The sequence below is a fragment of the Balaenoptera physalus genome (genome assembly GCF_965194825.1).
Source record: "Balaenoptera physalus genome assembly, chromosome: 16".
In the NCBI taxonomy this organism is placed as follows: domain Eukaryota; kingdom Metazoa; phylum Chordata; class Mammalia; order Artiodactyla; family Balaenopteridae; genus Balaenoptera; species Balaenoptera physalus.
This window is the reverse complement of record NC_138898.1, coordinates 90,800,566-90,826,194: the sequence shown is the minus strand read 5'-3', so window position 1 is coordinate 90,826,194 and position 25,629 is coordinate 90,800,566. Positions and strand designations below refer to the sequence as shown.

General features: G+C 43.5%; 1 protein-coding gene across 4 annotated transcripts in view; it reads right to left on the bottom strand.

Moving 5' to 3' along the window:
• CARD11 (caspase recruitment domain family member 11) overlaps positions 1-25,629 on the bottom strand; it is a 108,125-nt gene that overhangs the window by 68,651 nt on the left and 13,845 nt on the right. The gene's annotated exons all lie outside the window — the stretch shown is intronic.

Sequence of the window (25,629 nt, the reverse complement as noted above, 5' to 3'; positions counted from 1 at the left end):
TATGTGTGCCTCCTTATTAAGGCATGAAATATTATCTAGCACTGAGGCCTAGCAACTGCCCCGATTCTGAAATAGGGATAGACAAACAATATCCTGAGGTATCTGCAAAAACCGTAATGGGATATGAAAGAAAATATTTGTGATTTCTGTGGGCGACAAAGTTAAAAGTGCCTCTGATACTACTATGGCTTGTCACCTGAATTCATAATTGAAGGAAATGGCATATTTTCGTTAGAGTTAGTGAAAATGAAGATGTAATTTCTTCCATCCAAGTTCACGGGTCTCCTGAATTCTATCTGTGGATCCCTAGGGGGGGGCCTTTGAGCTCCAGGTTAAGAAACCCTGCCCCAGGGGTCCCACTCCTCCCATTCCCTTGTAAGCACTCATAGAACCACCTGTCTTCCCTGCAGGAGCCCAAAGGGCAGGGACCCCATCTGTCTTATTCGAAGCGGGCACATGATGCCTGGCAAAGTGCCCGGCATCCTTGCAGATGCAGGAGAAATACCGATGAGCAATGACTCGGGTACAACTTCTCTTTGCATCTGCACAGCTTCCTGGTGGCTCCGTGAGAAAGGTGATGAACCCTGGGTTTTCCCATTTGCCTCTGTGACGATTCATCCAATCAACACACGATTCATATGTTTGTTTATTTTAATTGAGCTCTAATTCACATGTCATAATTCACCGTTTCAAGTGTATGATTCAGTGCGTTTTAATCTATTCACAAGGCTGTGCGACCATCACGACCATCTGATTCCAGAACACTGTCACCACCCCCAAAGGAAACCCCATACCCATCAGTAGTCACTCCCCATTCCTTCTCTCCTCCAGCCCCTGGCAGCTACTAATCCGCTTTCTGTCTCTATGGATTCCCTCTGTGGACATATCACATCAGTGCAATCCTACAATACGTGGCCTTTGGCATCTGGCTTCTTGTACTTAGTGTAATGTTTTCCAAGTCCATCCATACTGTAGCACACATCAGCACCGCATCCTTGTTATGGCTGAATAGTATTCCATTGTGTGAATGGACCACAGTGTGCTTGTCCGTCCATCTGTTGATGGACATTTGGATTGTTAACAAACACTTATTTTGCACAACATGTGCCAAATGGGAACTCAAGGCAGGCGGGGTCTCTGCCCTCGCTAAGTCAGAACAGCAGGCTCTGGGGCCAGACCCCTGCGTGGGGATCCCTCAGTTTCCCCATCTGTAAAATGGGTGGTGGTGAGGCTTTAGAAATTGAATACCTGAGAAAAAAGACTTAGAACAGTGCTTGGCACATCGTGTGTTTGGGGAACAGACACAATAAATTGCAACAGTTAGTGTGACTAGTGCCAGGAAAGAAACAAACAGGTGCTGACAGAGGTGCAGGCACTTAGATGAGGTCAGGGAGGGCTGTGTCAGTCTTAATTCAAGACCCAAATGGTGAGGAGGAACCAACTAAATGAAACATCAGCGGGCCAGAGATCCTGGCACAAAGATACAGAATAAAAGGGCCTGCAGTGGTCCAGGACAGCGGCGTCCAATAGGAAGACGTCGGCCAGGAATGCAAGCCACAGATGTCATCTTAAATTTTCTTATCAGCCATGTTAAAGAAAGTAAAAAAAAAATAGGTAAAATTAATTTTAAACAACATATTGTATTTTACCTAATATAACCGAAATATGATCATTTGGACATGTGATCAGTATAAAAAACACGGATGAGATCTTCTGCATCCTTTTTCTTTTTCATCCTAAGACTTTGAAACCCGGAGTGTATTCACACGTACAGCACATCTCGGTTTGGACAGAACATATTCAAGTGCCCAACAGCCTCGCTGGGGAGCAGCCCCCGTGCTGGACGGCACAGAGGGAGGACCTGTCGGAGGGTGAGTGGGGCTGGAGTGCTGGGACCACACGGAGAGGAGGCGTGATGTGTCATCAAAATGGGCGGCAGGGCCAGGTCAGGGGGGCCCTGAGGGTCTCGGGAAGGACCCTGGAGAAGCTATTGGAGGGTTTCGGGTCTGAGAGTGACAGGATGTGGCCTGCATTTGAAACAGATTGAAGAGGCTCAGGTGGGGAACAGACTCTGGGGAGACAAGAATGGAGGAGGCGGGACAGCCTGGGAGGCAGAGGATGATAGTTACCTTGGACGTCGGATGTTGGCAGTGGAAATGGAAGGGCTGACCGTTTCCATGGAGGAGAAGGACCTTATTAAGGTACTGGATGGTGTGCACACACAAGAGGTTACTGCTGTTGCCACCCCGAAGGTTTCCTGATACTGGAGACCTCGTCCGTTTCACTCACCTCTGTCTCCCTAGTGCCTGGCCCAGACCTCATTAAACAGTCACCGAGTGCTGGCAGAGTCCTACCTGCTTCTGAGCCCCCAGTCATATGGAGGCCGTATGCACTGAAGCAGATTGCACGAGCTTCCCCAGGTGGTCTGCTGTTCTCCTGCCTGACTAATCATCACAGCCTGGCCTATTAATAATGAATCTTTGCCTGAAGGGCCTCTCACTAGCCGTAATCCAGTGTCACATCAGCTCCATGATGTGTTTTTGGTAAGAACGCAAAGTCAGGAAGGGAACAGGAAAGGATACCTCCAGGATGCCTCCAATCTGCCCCAGAAGGCACTGGGACCTCCTCTTCCCCACTCCCCAAATCACTTCTTCTCCAACTGGGGTCCCTGTGGGGAGAGGCCACATCCAAGGACTCCAGGTCCCAGGCCATCACGAGCTTTCTGCAGGCTGCTATGGAGATGGGATGTCTGGTCCCCACGGGGACAGGACATTCACAGAGTTGCCGGGTGAATGAGTGTTATGGGTTAAGGGGCTGCGAGACCCGGGACCAGCTGGAGTGGAGATTTCAAAGCTCCAAACGGTCTGGGAAAGAAACTGCAAGAGAGGCCAAAAGAGGAGAAACAGCTGAGATCACCTGCTGGGAGCACGCTCAGCCGAGGGCAGCATCCTTGGGCGTTTTGAGGGTAACCGACGGCCAAACTCCAGCCAGCTAAAGAAATCAGACGCTGACTGCAAAGCACAAGTATGGGCTGGGAGAGAGGTGAGCAGCTCCCTCGTCGTCCCAGCCTGCCATGAAGACCCCAGAGGCCTTCCCACATAAGGACTCATGCCGGCTAATCTCAACTGTTGCTTCTGCAGCTGTCTACGGTGTGCTTTAACATGCCTAGTGCCAATGCTAGGTCTCTTTTGGCAGGAAAATTTGACCACAGAGAGGAAAGTGAAATCTCCAGAAAGAGACCAGGAAGCTGGTGATGCTTTCGTGGGGTCACCTTCCCCTTGGGGTGTAGGGCTCAGTTTTGAGGAATTTAATACTTTCCCCTTCATTCTGGGTCATCTGGACCACTGGACTCTTATGGGGCCGACTCATAAACACTAATTTATTTTTATTATCATTATACGTGGTCATTTTCCCCTAGGGGAGCACAACACAGCGGGCTTCGGAGTGAGGCAGGCCTGGGTCTGAACCTGGCTCTGCTGCTTGTTAGCTGAGTGAGTGGGGAAAAGGGCTTCAACTCCCCGAGCCTCGAAGGTGCTGCCCGTAAAATGGGAGCGAGGACAGTGTATGAGCTTCACAGGATGGCTGCAAGGAGTAAACGGATAACGTGTAGGAAGAGCTTAGCTCAGGTCCTGCCACGTGGAAACTCAGCAACACGTTTACTCTGTCAACACATCCTTCTGAGGACCTACTATGTGCCAGCACTTTGCTTGGCACTAAGTTTACAGTGGTGAGTAAAATAGTGTGATTCATGCCTTCATGGAGCTTACGGTCCAGTGGTGGTGCACTAGCATGAAAGAAATAAGCCCATCTTAAGAAACTGTGATAAGAGATCAGAAGGAAGTAAACTGAATTGTTATGCCAGAGAGAGGATAAAGGAGGGGGGTACCTGCCCAATGGATAAGTTCAAATGAGAGTAAAGAAAGGAAGGTTTCAGGGTCAGGACATCCCTCAAAGTGTGTTTAGCCAAAAAAAAAAAAAAAAAAAAAGGCGAGGAGTCCAGTATGTGATATGGTCCAACTGATTGGAAACCTGGGTTACTGCAGGACTTTTCAAAGCCTTTGCGTGTGACTCTCCCTGAGGGAGGCGCAGCATTCAGCCTTCCCCAAGCTGTCTGACCGTGGAATCTCTGTTTCATGAGACAACTCACAGGGCTAGCGTTGTGCGGCACACACTTTGAGAAACACCATCTCGGGACACGCATCGATCAACCTGATGAACTCAGGTCCTCCCCAGGCCTTTCTGCGTCTGTTTGGGAAGTGGGAACTTGTCAGTAGCCTCAGGCCATGGCCTCCCCAGGGCAGCTCAGGTACAAAGCACGTGGCCAATTCTTACTCTTAGGTAAGAGTGCCCCGCTTCTGTTACGGCGCCGTACTGGTAACGGACAGGCTCAGTGCATGACATCACCTTGCATTCAGTGACAACTTGGCTTGGTGCTTGTTGGGGAAGTGGGGGAAGGAGCCAGTCACTCCAGCAAGCCAGCTCAATTGACCTTTTAGGTGGGTGACCCCCGCTGGGGATCACCTCTGTTCATTTTGCCTCAATTCCTGTCAGGTGGAATTTCCGAGGATGGCATTTTCTGAACCTCTTTCCAAATCGTGAGGAAGCATGTGCAACGCAGAGGCCTGGGCTTGGAGACAGACAGTCCAACAAACTCCCCTATAACCAGCTGGGTAACTTATGCAAGGTACTTCCCCACCTATAAAATCGAAATCATAACATCTCCAGGACCGTGGTGTGGTGAATTAAATAATTAATACTAATACTAATATTAATACTAATACGCAGAAAGCGTAGGCTGCCCTGGCTTCCATGTCAGAATGAGTGTGTGTGCATAACTCTACATCACCCCCACCCCAGGAAATGACATCAATACCCTTCCCCACGAAACTCATTCTCCATCTGGGAAGGCAAACCAACACACCAGAGCAACCGGGAAACAGCAAGACAATTTCATGCTAATCTGCTAGGATTAACAACCAGTACGGTCCGAGGGTAGCTTCTGACTAATTTTTCATGATAACCTTGAAGGTAAGATAATAGAATTTGGATCGACTGTTTTTCCTGATAGGTGAACTCACAAGCTGTTGAACAGCATTACCTAAGGGGTACTGACAACAGCTCTGTCTTTATAAATGTTTGTTGAATAAATAAATAAACCTTGGGCAAGGTCTCAATCGGTGACACCAAAGAGCTCATTTCTAGCCCCATTGTGTTCAACATTTTTGCCAATGATGGGAGTGGAGACATAAAGGAGAATCTTATCAGTTCTGCAGGTCACACAGAGTTGGAAGAGATAGTTAATATGATAAATGCTCTCATCAATATTCAAAGAGATTTGACAGCCAAGACTATAAGGCCCAAACCACAAGATGGAATTCAACAGAAATAGATGTACAGTGCTGAATTTTGCCCTGAAAAAGTGTACAAGGCCAGGATAAGGGAGATTTGGCACGGCAGAGACTTGTGACAAAAAAAGAAAAAAAGAAGCAAGAAACATCCTGGGCTCTTTGGATTAACTTAATGTTCAAAGTGACACAGTAATGTAAAACGGGTACTTAGAAAATAATGTAAGATTGTATGAAGAAGGAAAATTCTGTACATGATGGAATTTCTCCCTTTCCTCCCATCCCTAACCCAGTGGATGAGAAATTATGAAGAATCTCTTGATAACTAGAAGACTGAACGAGAAAACATAAGTCCAAATGGCAGCAGAAAAGGTCACTTCCAAGCTTGAAAGTGCCAGATACAGCAGTGGCCCTAGGGTGACGAGTTAGAACCCAGCCCAGTGCAGGAGCCGCCACGCTGGCTGACCCGCTGCAAACCCCTCCACCTCCCATGGCCAGGCAGCAAACCTTGGGGCCATCTTCCCGCAGGTGAGAGCTGTGACTATGGGCTTGGGGGTCAGAGAGGCAAGGCAGTATCTGGGGTAAGGGATAGGGTGTGCAGGTAAAACCCAGGAGGAACAGGCGGCCTCAGAGCCAAGAAACGGCGTTCTTGAAGCATCTCTCCCCACAACACACCTGGGATCATGTCTCACACAAAGGCTGCAGTGAACAGATGCAGCCATGGCAGACAGCTTATAGAGAACAAATGTCCAATGTAAATATAGTCCCCTCACCAAGAAACACCAGACATTCAAGGCAAGTCAACACCACGACAGAGGAACAACCACGTGCAACAAACAGCCTGCACCAGGGAAGTGGTTCACAGAGCCAGCACAACAAATCACTAGACCACGCACACTGAACGTCCCCAGAAAGATGCAAGCAATATGGGCTCAGCCAATGCAGAGTGAATGGAGAAAGAACACTGGAACAAAAGCCAGCAGGTGGACTGAATTTGCAGAATGGATGCAGCCCATAACCGACTTGCTGAGCCGGAAGACTGAACTGAGGAATTCTCCCAGGATCCAGAAAAAAAAAAAAAAAAAAAAGGCTGGACAGAATGAAAGAAAAGTCAAGAGAATGGAATCCCAGACGTTCCAACATTTCTCCTATAGGTGATTCAGAAGGGGAAAATGAAAAGAATGGAGAAGATAAACTCAAAGACATTCTAAGAAAAAAAATTGCCAGAATTGAAAAAAGCTTAAAAGGACACACAAAAGTGCAGGCAAGATGCCGAGAAAGAAGACCACGTCTATTCACATTGTGATGAAGTTTCAGAACACAAGGCTCACAAGGAAAAGTCCTAAAAGCTGGAAGAGATATACTGCCTACAAAGAAATTGAATAAGATCAACTAATTGGCAATACCAGATACAAGAAGATAATGGGGGCATTATCCTTAAAGTTCTGAGGAAAAATGATGTTTAAACTAGAATCTATATTCTGCTAAACAACGACTCAAGTATAAAATAGGGAAAAAACATATTTTTCACATATCCTAGGACTCAAAATATTTACCATCCACATACCTTTAATTAAACAATCACCAAATGATGCACATTAGTAAGGAGGAAAGAAATTCCAAGGGGAAAAAATAGGATATAAGAAACAATGGTACCTGTCCGATATGATGTGAATTGTGTCCCCCAAATTTACATGCTGACAGCCAAACCCCCTGTACCTCAGGATGTAAGTGTATTTGAAGATAAGGTCTTTAAAGAGGTGATTAAGTTAAAATGAGGCCGTTAGGATGGGGTCCTAAGAAGGATGGCAAAAGATATTCCATCCAAATAGTAACCAAAGAGAGCTGGGGTGACTGTAATATCAAACAAAATAGATTCTAAGTTAAAAATGTTACAAGAGACAAAGAAGGATTTTATATATTGATCAATGGGTCAATCAATTGATTAAATATGTTATAAACACATATGCATCTAACAACAGAGCCCCCAAAATATATGAAGCAAAAATTGACAGAATTAAGGGGAGAAATATAAGCTCTACAGTAATAGTTGGAGACTTCAGTAACCCACTTTTAATAATGAATAGAACAACTAGACAGATGATCAATAAGAAACAATGATGAGCCAACAGTTACAGGAAAAAGTAGAACAAAGAGAACTTGCTTTATTCTGCAAAAGGGAAGAAGCTTAAAAAAAACCTTTGAGAAAAAAAAATCACAAGATAAGGTATTAAGAATAAGTCCAATGCATCATAAATTACAACAATTATAAAAGGGTTAACAAGAAAATTGAGAGGGAAAACATTAAAAGGGACAAAGGAGATTTTATGTTACTAAGAGGAACTATCAACTATGTTTATGTGCCTCACAACATGGCTTTGAAGCACATAAAGCAAAACTGAGAGAAATACAAGAAGAAATTGGCAAAGACACTGTCACAGTAAGAGACTTCATAAAGCCCCTAAGAAGGGGACCAATAAGCATGGTTATAGAGGATTCAAAATAATTAAGATGTTTGCTCCTAATGGACCTACAGAACTCTGTACCCAACAAACAGGGAAGACAAATTCTTCTCAAATACATGGGGAAATTTTACAAAAATTCACCATGTATTAGCCACAAAAAATTCAAGCAATAATGAAAAGCAGAAATAACATGTGGCATATTTGCTGATGAAAATATAAAATTTTTTTAAAATTGCAGAATACCATCTCCAATCTATACAGCAAAGAAATATAAAAACATAAATTAAAAGTTATTTTTAAAGGAACAATAAGGAGATCATAAACTGCTAGAATATAAGAGTTCAGTAAGGTGGCTAAATACAAGTTAACTTATATCTCTCCAGATACTAAAACATATTGAGAAACAATAGGCTATAGTGGTACAGAAACAGATAATTGGATCGATGAACAAAAGCGTGGTAAACAACACACCTATGGGTAGAAATTTAGTGCATGATTAGGGTAACGTTTTAAATCAACACAGAGGTAAAAGGAGTATTCAATAACTGTTGGGATAATCTGCTAACAATTTGGAGAAAATTAAATTCCTACTTTGACCCTTTGCAGGAATAAGTTGCAGATAGATCAATGACTTAAAAATTAAATAATGAATTCCAAAAGTTTTATAGGAAACAAAATTTAAAATATGCTTATAACCTTGGGATAAGAAAGGCCTTCCTAAATAAACAAGGCATAATATGCTAATGTCATTTGGGAAAAGATTGATGAATGTGAGTACATCATAATTTAAAACTTCTGTGTGATGGAAAATAGTGCAACAAAGTTAATGCATAAGCTGTGTTCTAGGAAAACATCTGTAATATGTGAAATAAAGATTAATGTGCAGAACGACAATAAGAAAAAGACAAGGAATATGGTAGAAAAGGAAATTAGGAAAATGAACCAGCAAGTTATAGAGTTTTATGTGATCAATAAACATGAAGCAATACTTTGGCTCAGGAATAATAGAGGAAAAATTTGAAACAATAAGATTTCATTCTGCACCTGAGTTTTGTCAGCTATAAAACAGGAACAATAAAAAAACCCCACCTCAAAAGATTGTTATGGGATTAAATGAGTCAATATATACAAGCAAAGCTCTTGGGGCAGTGCCTGGAACATAATCAACAATCTATAGGCATTAGCTATGATTACCTTTAGCACACTGCAGCAATCTGGGCAGCAAAAGATTTCAATTTTGGTAAAATAAAGTTCTGGCAAGAGTGTGAGGAAAAAAATACTCTCACACTGTCTTGGTGAGAATATAAGTTGGTCCAGCCAATTTTTGTGGGCAATTTGGCAACATCCATTAAGACACACAATACATGTACCCTATACCTGGCAATTCCATGTTGGCACCTAAGCTAGAGAAACATTCACCTCTCTGCACAGGAGGCATGTGCAGACAAGGAAGAGCAAAGACTGGAAAAATTCCTAAATGCCCATCAATAGAGGGCTGATTACATTAAACATAATGCTTTTATGCTGCAGAAGACCTTGCAGGTGTCAAAAAGAATGAGGTGGCACTAACACTAGCATGGAAAGATCTATAAGATGTATTTTTAAGTGAAGAAAACAAGTTGCAGAACAATAAGTATTGTATGACGCTACTTCGCAAAACAAAAACCACTAAACTAAAACATGTATTTCTGTAGCTACATACACATGCCTAGAGAGAGGTCTGGAAGGTGCCACACCAGACTGACAGCCCTCCTCAGGCTGTGTACCAGCACTGATGATATGCTTGTAAAGGAAAACCTAAGAGCTTTGTCTACATTACTTGAAAAATTTAAAAGAATGTTTTCATGTATGAGTTTTTAGAAAAAAAAAAAATATATATATAAAACCCAAACAACAATGCAATCTTGGCTACTTCATAACAGTGGGAGTAGAGTGCCCAGGTCCTAAGAGATAACAGCCCCACTGTGTGTTGGGAGGTTAGAAAACATCTGGAGTTCTGTGTCCAGTCTGAGCATCATGCTCTATCAGAATACTTCCCAATATGCCCAGGACGACACTGGCTTATGCCTATTGCCCTGGTGTAATTATTAACAGTGCCTCTTCTTAGTCTTAAGAGTAAGTTTGATTTAAAGGAGATCCAAAAAAACAAAAAACAAAAAACAAAAAAACAAAAAACCCAAAACAACAAAAAACAACCAAAACTCAAAATAAAAAACTTAGGTAAAAATCTCCCCAAACAGGAACAGGATCTATTTACTGAACAAACACTGATGAAAGAAATCAAAGACGGCCTTAATAAAGGGGGAGATATACCATGTTCATGGATTTAAAAACTTGACATGGACAAGATGTAAATTCTCGCCGAACTGATCTACAGATTTAACCCAATTTCAATAAAAATCACAGCAGGACTTTTCGTAGATAAAGACAAGCTGATTTTAAAAACTTATATGGAAAGGCAAAGAAACTAGAATAATCAAAAAGATTTTGAAAACCTGATTTTGAAACTACTATAAAGTTATAGTCATCAACAGAGTATTGGTGAAAGTATAGACACATAGATCAAAAGAACAGAAGAGAGTTCAGAAATTAAACCCACAGAAATATGCCCAAATGATTTTTGACAAAAGTTCAAAAGCTACTCAATAGAGGAAAGACAGTCTTTTCAATAAATGGTGATGGAATAACTGACAGCCCTATGCAAAACAATTAACTTCAACAGATACCTTACTCCTTATATAAAAATTAACTCAAAACTGATCACATGTTTAAATATAAAACATCCAACTATAAAACTTTTAGAAGAAAACAAAAAATATTTGTGAGAATGGGTTAGACAAAGAATTCTTAGACAAGATACCAAAAGCACAGTACATGGAAGGAAAAATCGACAAATTGGACTTCTTGGAAATTAAAAAGTTTGCTCTGCAAAAGACACTATTAAAAGAATGAAAATACAAGCTACAGATTGGTAGAAAATTTTTGCATATCACCTTTCAGACAAAGGACTTGATCCAGAACACAAAAGGAACTCTCAGAAGTTACCACTGAGAAAACAACCCAGTTTTAAAATGGTCAAAAGACTTAGACATTTTATCGAAAAGGATATATGAATGCCAAATAAGCACATGATAAGACATCAGTATTGTTAGCCATTAGGGAAATGCAAGTTAAAACCATGATGAGATATTGATACCACGACACCCCTCTCTGCATCCTTAAAATAAAAATCACCGACAGTACCAAGTACCTGTGAAGACGTGAAGCAAATCGAACTCTCACACGTTGCTAATGGGACTGAAAACTGGCACATACAAGCCACTTCGGAAAACTGTTTAGGCAGTTTCTTATAAAGTTAAATATAAACTTACCCAGCAATCCCACTCTTAGATATTTCACCCTAGAAAAATGAAGACTTATGTTCCCACAAAATCCTGTACACGGATGTTTATAATAGCTCTCTATAATTACCAAAATGGAAGCTACCCCAGTATCCACCAATGAGTGAACAAACACGGTACATCCATACCATGGATACTACTCAGCAATAAAAAGGAACAAATTATTGATACACACGATAACATGGATGAATCTCAAAGGCATTGTGCTGAATGAATGAAGCTAGTCTCAAAAGGCTACATACCGAATGATTCCATTTATACAATATTCTTAAAGAAGAGAAAACTATAGTGTCAGAACCCATCAGTGGTTGCCAGGGTTGCGATGAGGGAAGAGTGGACTGCAAAGGAGCAGCTTCAGGGAGTTATTTGGGGCGATGGAGCTGTTCTGAATCTGAATTGTGGTGGTGGTCACTTGAATCCATATATGGGACAAAATTCATAGAACTACACACTAAAGGGAGTCAATCCTCTATACGTTAGTTAAGACGAAAAGTGTCCTGGTTTGGACAGTAAGTTATAAGGTCACCCTAACTACCCAGGAGAAGATGGAGTTGGTGACTAACATGAAAACCCAAACAAGGACAGTGGAGGGACTTGGGATCACAAATACCAACAATGACTAACCTTGTTCTCGGGTGCTTTGTGCCAGGCGTGGCCCTGAGCCCCACAGAGCTGATGTCTTACTTAAATGTATCTGATAGAGCCCGATGACACCCCCATTTCACAGAAGAGGAACCAGAGCTAAGAGAGAAGTTGGGAATTTGCCCACTGTCACAGAGCTCCTATTGGCAGAGGCCAGATTTAAACCGAACCTGTCCAGCCCCAAAGTTGAAAAAACGTAGCCACTGCATCATGCTGCTTCTCTGCCTGCCGTTGCTGGGAAACCAAAGGCTAAAATAAGAACTGGTAATGTTCCACACGACTGTTGAACAGGGGAGGGAAGGAGGGAAAGGAGGAGAGGGCCGCCTGCCTACACCTGAATGCTTGTCACCTGACTGGGCCCCCTCTCCTCATCAGGTGTCACCTCTCATACATCACGGGTCACTAGGTAGGGAGACCGTTGGGGACACCCTACAGTGTCCTCCTGCATCCCCTACAAGGTTGGACTGGATCAAAGTTCCTTCCAGCTCTAAGAATCCACCGTTTCTTCCTTCTTATGGAGGTGAAATTCACACGACATAAAATTAACCATTTTCAGTGTACAATTTAGTGGCATTTCATAAATTCACAATGCTGTGCAACCGTTATCTTTACCTAATTCCAAACATTTCATCACCCCTAAAGGAGACCCCAAACCCACTCAGCAGTCAGGTCCTCCCCCCCAGCCCTTGCCAGCCACTAATCTGCTTTCTGTCTCTTTGGAGTTGTCAATTCTGGACATTTCATATAAGTGGGATCCTACAATAAGTGGTCTTTTGTGTCTGGCTTCTTTCACTGAGCGTAAGGGTTTCTCCTCATTGTAGCTTGTGTCATTGCAACATCCCTTTGTATGGCTGAATAACAGCTTTACCACACTTTGTTTATCCATTCGTCTGCTAATGTGTATTTAGGTTATTTCCACCTTTTGGCTTCTCCACTATTTTGTGAATAGTGTTGCTATGAACATCCGTGTGCAGGATTTGTTTGAAAACCTGTTTTCGTTTCTTTTGGGTACCTACCTAGGAGTGGAATTGCTGGGTCACATCGTAATTCTGTGTTTAACCTTTTGAGGAACTGCCAGACTTTTTCACAGCGCCTGCACCACTTTACGTTCCCACCATGATTTCTTTTTCAATCACAAAATGCAATGGAAATTCAGAGAAGGTAGGCAGCAGTGCTGAGGAAAAGCCACAACAGGTTTCATGGGGCTTAAGTGAGGCACACGACAGGTGGGCTCTGCCCCGGCTGATGGCAGAGCAGGTGGTAAGGAGGGCAGGGAGCACCGGGGGGCGGAGCTGCAGGTGGGAGCAGGCGGGGCCTGCGTCTGGGCGACCAGCTGGGCTGAGTGCACACACTGAGTCTAGAAAGCTTACTTGACTGGTGATCTGAGGGCCCTCCAGCAGAGGTGGCCTCGGGCATGTGTCACCAGTGCCCCTTTGCCTCTGAGTGGATAATGGGAAGTCTGCAATAAGAGGCAGACAGGCCTGGAGGGAGGGCGGTGGGCCTCGTAACAAGGTCATTCTTTTGTCCTGACCCCTCAGCGCAGAAGCAGGGCACCCAGAGCTGTCATCTACTTCCAAATGTCATAAAAGAGACGTGTCACTTGGGGATGATACCAAACTAGATTTCGTGTGTGACTGAACCAGGGAATTAGGCAGCTCCCGCTTCCTCTCTCTCTGACTTTAAAATGAACTCCCAGAAGCTCCCACAGAGGGTCGGGCGAGCCAATTTAAAAAAAATTAGCTCGGCACGATGCCCACCGAGGTGCTCCGTAATACTGGGAATGGCAGCGGGGGCTGAGGGGACGGCCTGAACCTTAAATGCTTCTCCTGCAGCCAACCCTCCGGCTCTGCTCTGGGCACCCGAGGGCTGTAGATACGTGACAAAGATCTCCGCTGAGCCCAGGGGCTGCACTGCGGCCAGCTGCGGTGTTTAACGTTGCACCATGATTTCTGGCGCCCAGGGCGGGTGTCTGTGTCCTGACCTCCTCTTTTTATAAGGACACCAGTCCTATTGGATTAGGACCCACCCTAGTGACCTCATTTTACATTAATCACCTCTGTAAAGCCCCATCTCCACCTACAGTCAGAGGTACTCACCGTTAGAACTTGAACATGAATTTGGGGAGGGGACACAATTCAGTCCATAGCACTCCCCCCGCTCAGGGGCCTTCGGCATGGAGTGGCTCCCAGGCCAGCCCCCTCCTCACCTGGCTGAGTCAGGTGACTCTGTGGGCAGCAGGTTCCACACTCTGATTCCAGAGCCTGCCCAGGGAAGTAATTAAGGGCACTGAGACTCTGATACTTAAAATACCAACATTAGGCACTGACACACCACAGGCTGCATCCAGGAATCTCAAACCACTCTCATAGCACCATTAGTTAAAACTCACAGAATCTCGGTGGAACTTGAGGTGACTCATCCACCTGGCAGACGAGAAAGCAATGGTCCTCGAGAACGGAACTCTCCGAGTGCCCGTCTTCCACTTAGTAACGTTAGGGCACGTTAAGGCCTGGTTCTTAGAAACAGGTAAAGCTAGGATGCGGCGTTAGAAGGATATGGAATGTCAGGCGGCCAGAGTCTTGTTCTACCTGAGGGGCCGGGGTGACCCAACTCACATCACCCGAGACGCCCCTCCACCTCTGAGATCAAACAAGGCCACCGAGGGCAAGGCCAGAGTGTCTGGGGAGAAGGACCATGAGGGAATGGAGTTCGACGGCACCTTGTCTCGTGTTTCTTCCCATCCGTCCTGGGTTCCCCTGCGGCTCCTGGATCAAGGGATGGAGTTCAGTGGGATGACATTATCACCTGAGGCCTGAGCTTGGCCAGCAAAACACTGGGAGCTTCAACTGAACCCAGGATCCCAGGAAAACAAAGTTCTGGGGCTTTTATGACAAGTCCAGGCGTCTGACTCCAAAACAATAAAGTGCTAGTGTAACAGCGTGTAATTTACATTAAATGTGCAGGAATCTACTCTTTGCCCTCCGGGGCTGTTTCTGATTTTCCAGAATGTTCTCCCAGATCCAGGCTGAGAATGTCTTAAGGTCAAGGGCCGTTTCTCACCACCTCTGCCTCTCCTGGGTATACCTTAGTATCTCCTGTGAAGCTTTTACAGTACCAAGTTCAGAGCCCAGTCCCAAATAAGGATGTGACTAGCCCTGGTGTTGCCCAGGCAGGGTCAGCTTGGGAAGCTGCTTCTAACTTCCAGGCGGAGACTGTCTGCACCTAAGCTGCCGGCTTTCTCAGGGACCCAAGGTGGAGAAGGGCAGGGAGCCAGGATGGGAGGAGGAGCAGGAAGGGGGAGGGGCCCAGGTGAGACCCTCGGTGCCAACCATTGTCTCTCCAAGTTCACTGCACGGAGGAATCACCTGGGGCTCTTTTTTAAAAAATTTATTTTATTGAAGTATAGCTGACATGCAATGTTGTGTTAATTTCTACTGTACAGCAAAGTGCTTCAGTTATACATATATACCTTCTTTTTCATATTCTTTTCCATTATGGTTTATCCCAGGAAATTGAATATAGTTCCCTCTACTATACAGTAGGACCTTGTTGTTTATCCATTCTATATATAATAGTTTTTTTTTAATTTGCCTTCCCAGTTATTGTTTTCTTTCTTTCATTTTTTTTTTTTTGACCGCACCATGCAGCATGCAGGACCTTAGTTCCCCGACCAGGGATCGAACATGCGCCCCCTGCATTGGAAGCACGGGGTCTTAACCACTGGACCTCCAGGGAAGTCCCTCACCTGGGGCTCTTGAAATGATTCAGAAAGTCTGGGGTGGGGTCTAGGAGCCTGGATTTCTAACGAGAATCCAAGAGACATCAGAGCCGCTGGTCTAATGACCACATTTTTGAGAAGAGAAAGGAGCACCAGAGGAGTTGTCAGTAAATACAGAGAAAAACATTACTTAAAATGCTTTTAGGACATCCCTGGTGTCCAGTGGGTAAGACTCCACGCTTCCACTGCAGGGGGCACGGGTTCCATCCCTGGTTGGGGAACTAAGATCTCGCACGTTTCGTGGCACGGCCAAAAAAAATGAAAAATGCTTTTAGCTGAATTTCCAGTTAAATGCATACACATTTCTCTCTGCTCTCTCCTGAAACTGCACCAGTTCAACAGTAAAGAAATGTGTGTGGGGGTGTGTGTGTGTATCTTCGCATGGTCGTAGAGAATGGAGAAGACCACAGCAGATGAGAGATGTCAGCAAAATTTTGGAAAATGGAAAGCAGAAAGGGACTACTATTTTGGGGAAAATTATGTGGTCTAAAAGCACTTCCACCATAATATAGCTAAAATGCCAGATAAAATACTTTAAAATATTTATTAAAGTGCACAACTGACCTGGCAAGACACTAAGAGAAGTCCTCAGGGGCAGAAAGTGAATCGGCTGCAGAAGTCCAGAGAAGTTAGGGAGGGAACAGGTGCTCAGGCTGCCCCGAAGGCCTCTCCTAATAAGCCCAGGTGAACCGATCAGGGCCAGATCGCAATGGGGAGTCAGACCAGAGACCCTGGCTTACGGCATGGGACCCCTCAAGGGCTGCATTCCTCAAGAAGTGATGAATTACACAACCCACAGACGGAGACAGCGAGGAAACCCATCTGTCTCAGCCTTAGCTGAGTGGAGGGGAAAGTCTTCTCTCTGAATTTGCAGCCACTGCTTTCCATGTGGCTTGAGGACCTTAATTCACCTGACTTCATGGACCAAATAGCACCAAGCTGAGGATTTAATTTGAATCACCCCATACTCTTGTGCTGCTGGTGGAAATATAAGTTAGTATGACCATTTTGGAAAACTGTGAGTATTAAAGCAGAAGTATCCTGTGGATGCCCACCACCCTTAGTTCCATTCCTACATATGAATCTGAAAGGAGGGCATGGTATGTTCCCACAACATGTGCACAGGAAGTCTGTAGAAGCACCGCCATCATCCCCCAAGTGGGAACCACTCACATGCTCACCAGCCATAGAGAGATAACCAAAATGGAATATTATACAACAAAGCAAAAGGAACCCTGCCGCTCACGCATCTACCTGGATGAACCTCACAGACACAGGCTAAGTGAAAATGGAATATTATACAACAAAGCAAAAGGAACCCTGCCGCTCACGCATCTACCTGGATGAACCTCACAGACACAGGCTAAGTGAAAATGGAATATTATACAACAAAGCAAAAGGAACCCTGCCGCTCACGCATCTACCTGGATGAACCTCACAGACACAGGCTAAGTGAAAATGGAATATTATACAACAAAGCAAAAGGAACCCTGCCGCTCACGCATCTACCTGGATGAACCTCACAGACACAGGCTAAGTGAAAGGGGCCAGGTACGAAAAAAGAGCACAGACTGGATGATTCTATTTACATGAAAACAGGCAAAACTATGCTCAGGACAGTGGTGACCTTTGAGGGGAAGAAGTAACTTGAAGGAGCAAGAGGGAATTCTGTCGTTCTGATCACTTTCTGTTTCTCGGTCACAAAAGCTGTTCACTAATGATTTGTATTTTTTTGTATGTATGTTATAGTTCAATAAAGTGTTCACATTAAACAAACAGTGATCCCTTCATACTACACCTAGTCATCGGCAGAACAGACCCATGTCATCTTTGGGGGGAGCAAACCCTCAATCGGACTTCCAAAGTTTCCTGTAGATAAAGTTTCAAAGAACATGAGCTCACGATTTTAAGGAAATCATAAAATGAAACAAAGCCCAATAACCAATAGTTAGCAGGACAGCAAATGCAGCATCAGATGCACAAGGAATTCAGATATTAGAAGCTGATCAAACACAGAATATAGAATTATGATATTTAGTATGTTTAAATAAATAAAAAAGAGAACCAAAACATAAAAAGTAAATAACCGCTCAAAATAAACAGGCAGACTTCTAAAAGAACCAAACAGAATTAGAAATGAAAAACTATAATCACTGAAATTAAAAACTTTATGACTAAAATGGTTAGAGATGAAATGATGTGGAATTTGGGATTTGCTTTAAAGCAATCCTGTGAGGGGAGAAGTGGTGGGGTGTAAAGATATACAGGAAGGGACTTCCCTAGTGGCGCAGTGGATAAGACTCCGCACTCCCAATGTAGCAGGCCTGGGTTCGGTCCCTGGTTGGGGAACTAGATCCCTCAGGCATGCTGAGTTCGCATACCACAACCAAGGAGCCCTGGAGCTGCAACTAAGGAGCCGCCTGCCACAACTAAGACCTGGTGCAACTAAATAAATAAATAAATAAGTATTAAAAAAAAAAAAGATATACAGGAAGAAGGGCCATGTGTGGATAATTACTGAATTTGGACAATGGGAAAAGGGAGGGGGTTCCTTATTTGAATCTCTCTATTTTGTATGTTTGAAATTGTCCTTAGTCATGTGGTTTTTAAAGTCCTCAAAGGATGGTTAAACAGTAGAATAGATACACCTGAGGTGAGAATTAGTCAACACAAAAATAGATGTGGAAATATTACTTGGCCACTAAAAAAATGAAATATTGCCATTTGCAGCAACATGGATGAACATAGAAAATATTATACTTAGTGAAGTCAGACAGAGAAAGACAAATACTATATGATATCACTTATATGTGAAATCTAAAAAATAACACAAATGAATCTATACACAAAACAGAAACAAACTCACAGACATAGAAAACAAACTTACAGTTACCAAAGGGAAGAGGGAGGAGGGAAGGGACAAATTAGGAGTATGGGATTAACAGATACATACTACTATCCAAAAATAGATAAGCAACAAGGATTTACTTTTGTATGCACTGGGAAACGAAAAAACTCATATGACTTGCTTTACTGAGGTGGTCTGGAAGCGAACCTGCAGTATCTCCAAGGTGTGCCTGTGTAGTTGTTTCAGTAAAAAAAAAACACAGGTGTAGAGAAAGCACTTGATAAAATTTGACGTGCATTCCTGATAAAATATATTGGCGAACTACGAATGGAAAGGAAATAAACATTCTTACCTAATTAAATATATCCACAAAAATCCTCTAGCAAACACAATAGTTAAAGGTGAAGCTTTGAAAGCTTTTCCTTCAAGACTGAGGCCAAAGCATAGATGCTCACAATTACCGCTATTATTCAATGCTTTACTGGGGATGCCGACCAGCACAGTAAAAAAATAAATGAACAAAAGAAAAAGAAACAAAGGATCTAAGAAATGGAAAAAAAGAAAAAACTGTCATAATTCACAAATGATATTATCTACATAGAAAAATGAAAAAAATCTAGAGATTATCAGAATGTTAAAAAGAGTTTAGTATAGTTATGAATCCAAGGTTAAATATGAAAAAGATCAACTGTGTTTCTCTACATTAGTAACAACATAAATGCAAATTTTAAAAGATATTCTGTATAATAGCAGTAAAAAACCAAAAGATATTAGGAATAAGTTGAACAAAAACTAAGCAAGACCTTTATAGAGAAAATTTTAAAGCTTTATTGGAAAACATTATAGAGGACCTTTAAAAATGGGAAGACAAACCAAGTTCACACATGAAAAAACTTATTATCATAAAGATGCCAGTCCCCCCTAAATTGATCTACAAATTTAATACAATTGAAATCCCAACAGAGTGTTTAATAGAACACGAGAAGTTGGATCTCAAGTATATAAGGAGAAGCAAAGGACCAAAAGAGTCGAGACACATCTGACAAAGAACGTGGTCAAGTAGACTGGTAGAGCTAATGTAAAGCGGTAAGTGGTGAGGATGGTAGCTGTTCCTGAAATTCCATTCTCTTTTTCTCTGGGTGCATGGACTGAGTTCTTCTCAATGCAATGTGAACAAAAGTACTGTGCTTTGCTTCTGGGCCAGGTCCATACTAAACCTCCCATATGTGCACCTTTCTGCCCTATTCTTTCTTCTGCCCGGATGCAAACAACACTGTAGCCTAGGCATCGTGGGGCACATGATGGAAAGAGCCTGGGTGCCTGAAGCACTGCATGGAGGAGAGCTATCCTGCTGACCTGAAAGCCACCCAGATCTTACATAAGAAAAAATATATACACCTCTTGCTCTTTAAGACCTTGGTATCTGGGGGTCTATTTGTTACGCAGCGTAGCCGACCCTAACTGATATCTTACAGTAATGAAGACAGCTTGGTATTGACCTCTGGTTTCAGCTACAACATGTAAAGAGCTTGAAAGTTATCATTTCCATCCTTACAAGAAAAAGCTGGACAAACTGAAAATCAACAATTTTCTTGGACCCATCAGAGAACTAAGGTCACAGGACAAATGGCCACCCTGAAAGCCCGAGAGATGGGGACATCTAGAGGGATACAGCAAATGAGATCTACTTATAGGGAGAAGAATTTGCTGGAGCCATAAACAGGAAGGAACACTTAAATGGTGATTTTGATGAATTGCTGGAGGCTGAGTGAGGACTAGCGTGAAAGTGAAAAACTGGAGGGGACACAGGCTTAGGAGGCCACCACACTTTTTTGGGTTTACCCCCAGGAGCCCCTCCAGGTTTTCATGGTGAGGATCCCAGAGAGACCCCCTGGTGTCTCTGGCAGAGGGAGGGGAAGACGAACAACTGTGAAGGAGACCCAGAGCCTTAGTCATAACAAAGTCCAGGGGACAGGACTTGGCCAGATGCAATTCAGAAGCCTTATCCCACCCGGGGGAAGAAGCTCCTCCCTTCTCTGGACCCCTCCAGCCTTCCTGTCTCACCAGAGCGGCAGGGGAGACCATAGTCAACAGAATCAGGCTTCAAGGAGACAGACTGGGAACGCTGCGCCTGGGGAGGGAGTGGCGGGCAGGGGCAGAGGGAAAAACCACATCACCGGAGAATCCCTCGTGAACGCCTCAGCCCCAAAACACAGCCCACGAAAAGACTGAAATTTCGTCGTCGATTATAGACCATTCCCCTCCCCCCACAGCAACAGGGCTCCAGTACCACGGTGGTTACAGCCACAAGAGCTGAAAAAACCAGACTCTCTTTAAGGAGGAGAACAGAGGGAAGCCCAGGGTCAAGAAGGGAGACACAAGCAGGGGTACTCGAGGAGCTGAAGCTTCTGGCACCTACAGCTGCAAAAAATACCGAACGGAGCCCAAAGCTTGGCCAGATTAACAGATACCCTCACACTTAAAGCCCTAATGCCCTCTTTGCCTCAGTTCCTATTACCCAACACAGCACGTATGTCTCTCAATAAGAAAGCACAAGGTATGCCAAAAGGCAAGAGAAAATACATTTTGAAGTGACAACCAAGAAAAAATACATTTTGAAGTAACAAAGCAGTGATCAGAACCTGACTCAGATATGACACAAATACTGGAATTACTCTAGACAGAGAACTTAAAATAAATATGATTAATAGGTTGAGGGCGCTAATGGAAAAACTGGACCCCATGCAGAAGGGTAACGTAAGCAGAGAGAAGGAAGCTCTTAGGGAGAATCAAAAACACAGTGTCAGAAATAAAGTGTCTTTGACAGGCTCATTGGTAGACTGGATGTGGCCAAGGGAAAAAATCAGCGAGCTTGAGTATAGGTCAATACAACTTCCAAACTGAAATGTAAAGAGAAAAAAGAATGAAAAGAAAACAGGGCAGAATAAGCAAGAGTTATCGGATGATATCAAAAGTGTAGTATAATGTGATGAGCAGAGGGAGAAGCAAAAGAGAAGAAAGCAAAACAAACAGTTGAATTAATAATGGCCAAGAACGTTACTAATAGTTGAATTAATAATGGATCTGTAACCAAACCACACAGATCCAGGAAGTTCAGAGAATACCAAGCAGGGTAAATAACAAGAAAAACACACCTGGGCACATTAGATCCAAACTGCAGAAATCCAAAGATGAACAGAAAATCCTGAAAGAAGCCAGAGAGGGGGAAAACACCTTTCCTATGAAGAGATAATGATAAGAATCACAGTGGGCTCCATATCAGAAATCATGCAAGCAAGAAGGGAGTGGGGTGAAATACTGCAAGTATTAAGAGAGAAAAGACGACCAGCTCAGAAGTCAATTTCCAGGGAAATCGTCCTCAAACGTGAAGGAGAAACGAAGACTTTCTCAGATAAACAAACATGGAAGAAATTTATGGCCAACAGGCTTGCCCTGCAAGACGTGTTAAAAGAGGATCTTCGGGCAGAAGAAAAACAACATAAAGAAAGGAAGGGCATTGGCGCAGGAATAAATAAAAGTCAAATAAGATCTTTTCTTTTCTTTGTTTGGCCCCGCCCATTGGCTTGCGGGATCTTAGTTCCCTGACCAGGGATGGAACCCTGGCCACCACGGCAGTGAAAGCATCGAGTCCTAACCACTGGACCGCCAGGGATTTCCTTATTTTTCTTATTCTTAACTGATCTACAAGATTACTGTTTTTTAAAGTCATCATCGTAACAACGTATCTCGTAACTGATAGTGGATGGTGAGTGAAATGACGGACAACAATCTCAGAGGGTCGGGAGGCAGGAACTGGGAACACTGGGTTATAAGGTGCCTGGCTCTACATGGGAGACCATCCAGTGTCATTTCAAGGGGGGACGTGGATTAGTCAAAAATGTATTTTCTTAACTACAGGGCAACCACTAACAACAACTTAACAAGAAGTACAATTGATATGCTGAGAGGGGTAAAATGGGATCATGAAATGCTCATTTAAAACCTGAGAAGGCAGAAAACAAAGGGGGAAAAAGATAGCCTGGTATTTTATTTTATTTTTTTGGCAAAAGACAAATAGATCTAAGGAACAGAAATGTGAGCTCAGATTTAGAGCCAGGGATATAATGGCAGGAGAAACTCGCCACCGCAGGTCAGAGGGGAAGGGATGGGGCTGGGATAGCCCTTTGGAAATTAATTTAATTTAACTTAACACATTTAATTGGATTTCAAACCACTCACAAAAATAAATTCCACAGACTGAGATATGAAGCCTTTTTGTTAGTATTCTTTATAATATATGTATATATTCTTTTGTTTGATTTTTTAAAAAAAGAAATTTAATTTATAATGTAAAAATGTCTAATGTGAGTAGAGAAGGAGAAAACCTAAGTGCTTAATGGTAGAAGAGCTGGAAGGAACAAAAGCCAATTTGCTCTGCAGAATCCCAGAAAAGCCCAGAAAATAGAGGTACCTTGGACCACAGAAGGCGGACAACCAGGGTGGGATTAACACCAGGAGGATGGGCTGAAGATATGTAAAAGGGGCAGTTAAACCCCCAGACTCTCTCCCCAGCTCTGGCAGAAGGAACGTTTACTCACTGGAAAACCGGACTCCAGTGTGAGGGATAAGGGGTCATCCAAAAAGTAGGTGATTAAAATGTCGGAGGAGTGGGGAGGGGTGGGCTGGAGAACTGCTATTTTTTTATTATAAGCCACGTGAAAGTATTTGATATTTTAAAGCAATACGTGTATTACATAAAGATAAAAATTAAACTTAAAAAAAAAAGAAAAGTTAAAAAAAAAAAAAACAACAAACCAAAAATTATGGTCTCTCTGGACTTGGTCGTTAGGATGGCTTTCTCCATGCTGGTCCAGGGCACAGACCAGGAAGCACTGCCCCAGGAGCCCAAGCCTCCCCAACGGCAAATCTTGTCCCTCAGCTTTGCAGGACAACAGCGGGGCCAGGTCTCCAGGAGAGGCAGTGGTCCAGGGAGTAGAGGATGCTCCTGTAATGACTTCAAAATTTCTTCCCAACTTTGTCTTTCTCTTCTCTTTCATTTTTTCCCCAAACTCAATAATCTATCATTTACCTTGCCTTGCTTCAGGCGATGTCATTAATAACAATAGAAAAAGCATTTTTCACTTGTCACCTTTCTTCAAAGGAACTCAGATTGTCTCTAAACTTTAAAGTGCATACAAAGTACCTAGGGATTTTGTTAAAATGCAGATTCTAACTCAGCCGGCCTGGGGTGGGGCCCGAGAGTCTGCATTTCTAACCAGCTCTCAGGTGAGGTCGATGCTGCTCACCCATGGACCACACTCTGAGAAGCAAAAGGACATAAAGCAACTTTATGGGGTGATGGAAATCTTCTACATCTTGCCTGTGGTTGTGGTCACATGGGTATATACTTTTATCAAAATTCCCTGGACTGTGTACTTAAAATGGGTTTTATTGTACGTACGTTATCCTTTATTAAAGGAAAAATCCATTCTAGATGGGTTATAGATCTAAACGTGAAAGATGAAACAATAAAGCTTTTAGGAGGAAACACACACTCTGGGGTAGGCATATCTTTCTTTCTTTTTTGTTTTTTTGAACCACACATATATAATTTTAATTTTTAAGTAGCCACATTAAAAAATGTAATGAAACTGGATAAACTAATAAGGCATATCTTTCTTAAACAGGACTCAAAAAAGAGTGAACCAAGATGGAAAAACCCACACGAGCTGGACTACATTAAAATTTAAAACTTCTGTTCATCAGCAGACTCTAATAAGAGAGCGAAAGGGCAAGCTATAAACTGGAGGAAGATATCTGCAGTACGTTTATCTGACAAAGGACTCCTCATATATAAAGAACTGCTCCAATTCAATAAGAAAAAGACACGACAACAGAAAAGTGGGCAAAACGCTAACAGACACTTCACAGAGGAGGACAGCCAAAATGGCCGATCAATACATGAAAAGGCACTCGGCCCAGCCACAAGTGAGACGCAAATTAAAACTGCACAATGCTTTGTTCTGACTGCACACCCACTGGAATGGCTAAATGAAGAGACAGACAATGCTGTGTGAGAAAAGATGTGGAGCAACTGGAACGCTCTTCCACTACTGATGGGGTGTAGTTTGCAACAACGTTCTTGGAAAACTATTTGGTTGTATTTATTAGAGCTGAATATAAACATAGTCTAAGATCCAGCAAATCCACTCTTGGGTGGAAATACAAGCCCGTGTCTCCAAAAGGTAAGTGTAAGAGTGCTCAGAGCAGCCGCATTCATGATGTCCTCAAATTGGAAACAACTCAGTGATCCATCAGTGGTAGTCTCGATAAAATGTGCAACAGTCATAAAACAGACTCTTGCTGGCAATAAAAACATGGAAGAACTACTGCCACCTGCAACAACGTGGATGCATCCAGGGTTATCAGATAAAATACAGGGCGCTGAGTTAGACTTGTATCTTGAATAACCAATCATTTTGAAGAACGTGCATGTCCCGTGCAGTATTTGGGACAGACTTATACTAAAAATTACTATGCTATGAAAAGCCATTATTGTTTTTCATTAAAATATTATTTTTCAGCTGGTCACGTTGTTTCTTGATCTGGGTACTGGGGACACCGTACGTTCACTTTGCGAAAATCCGTCGTGCTGCACACTTAGGATGTGTGCACGCCTCCTGCGTGAATGTCATGCATCCACAAAGTTTACTTAAAGACACAGCTCATCCTGGCCCACGTCCCGTCAGAGGGGGCCCTCCGTGCCTCTTGCCCCCAGTCTCCCATCTGTTCTCCGCACCGGTGTGTGTGACCTTTCGAACCTGCGCATCCATCCTGGCTCCCAGTCACGGCTCAGTCGCCCCAGTACCTGGTGCTCACCCACCGGACAGCATCTGCCCCCTCGGCAAGGCATCTGGGGGCTCTCCGTGGCCCCTCCTCCCCCGTCCCCACATCTTCCCGTCTTTTTGCCAACACTGACACTCATCACACCTCCACGGCTGGGCACGTGCGGTTTCTCTCCTTAGAGGGCCCTTCCCATGTCTCTGCCTGGCAAAAGCCTCGTTATTTTCCAAGTCTCATTTCAGCTTCTATCGGCCCTGGGGGTCTCTGTCTCCCTGGGCGGACCCGGGTGCCCCTCTCTCTCACACCC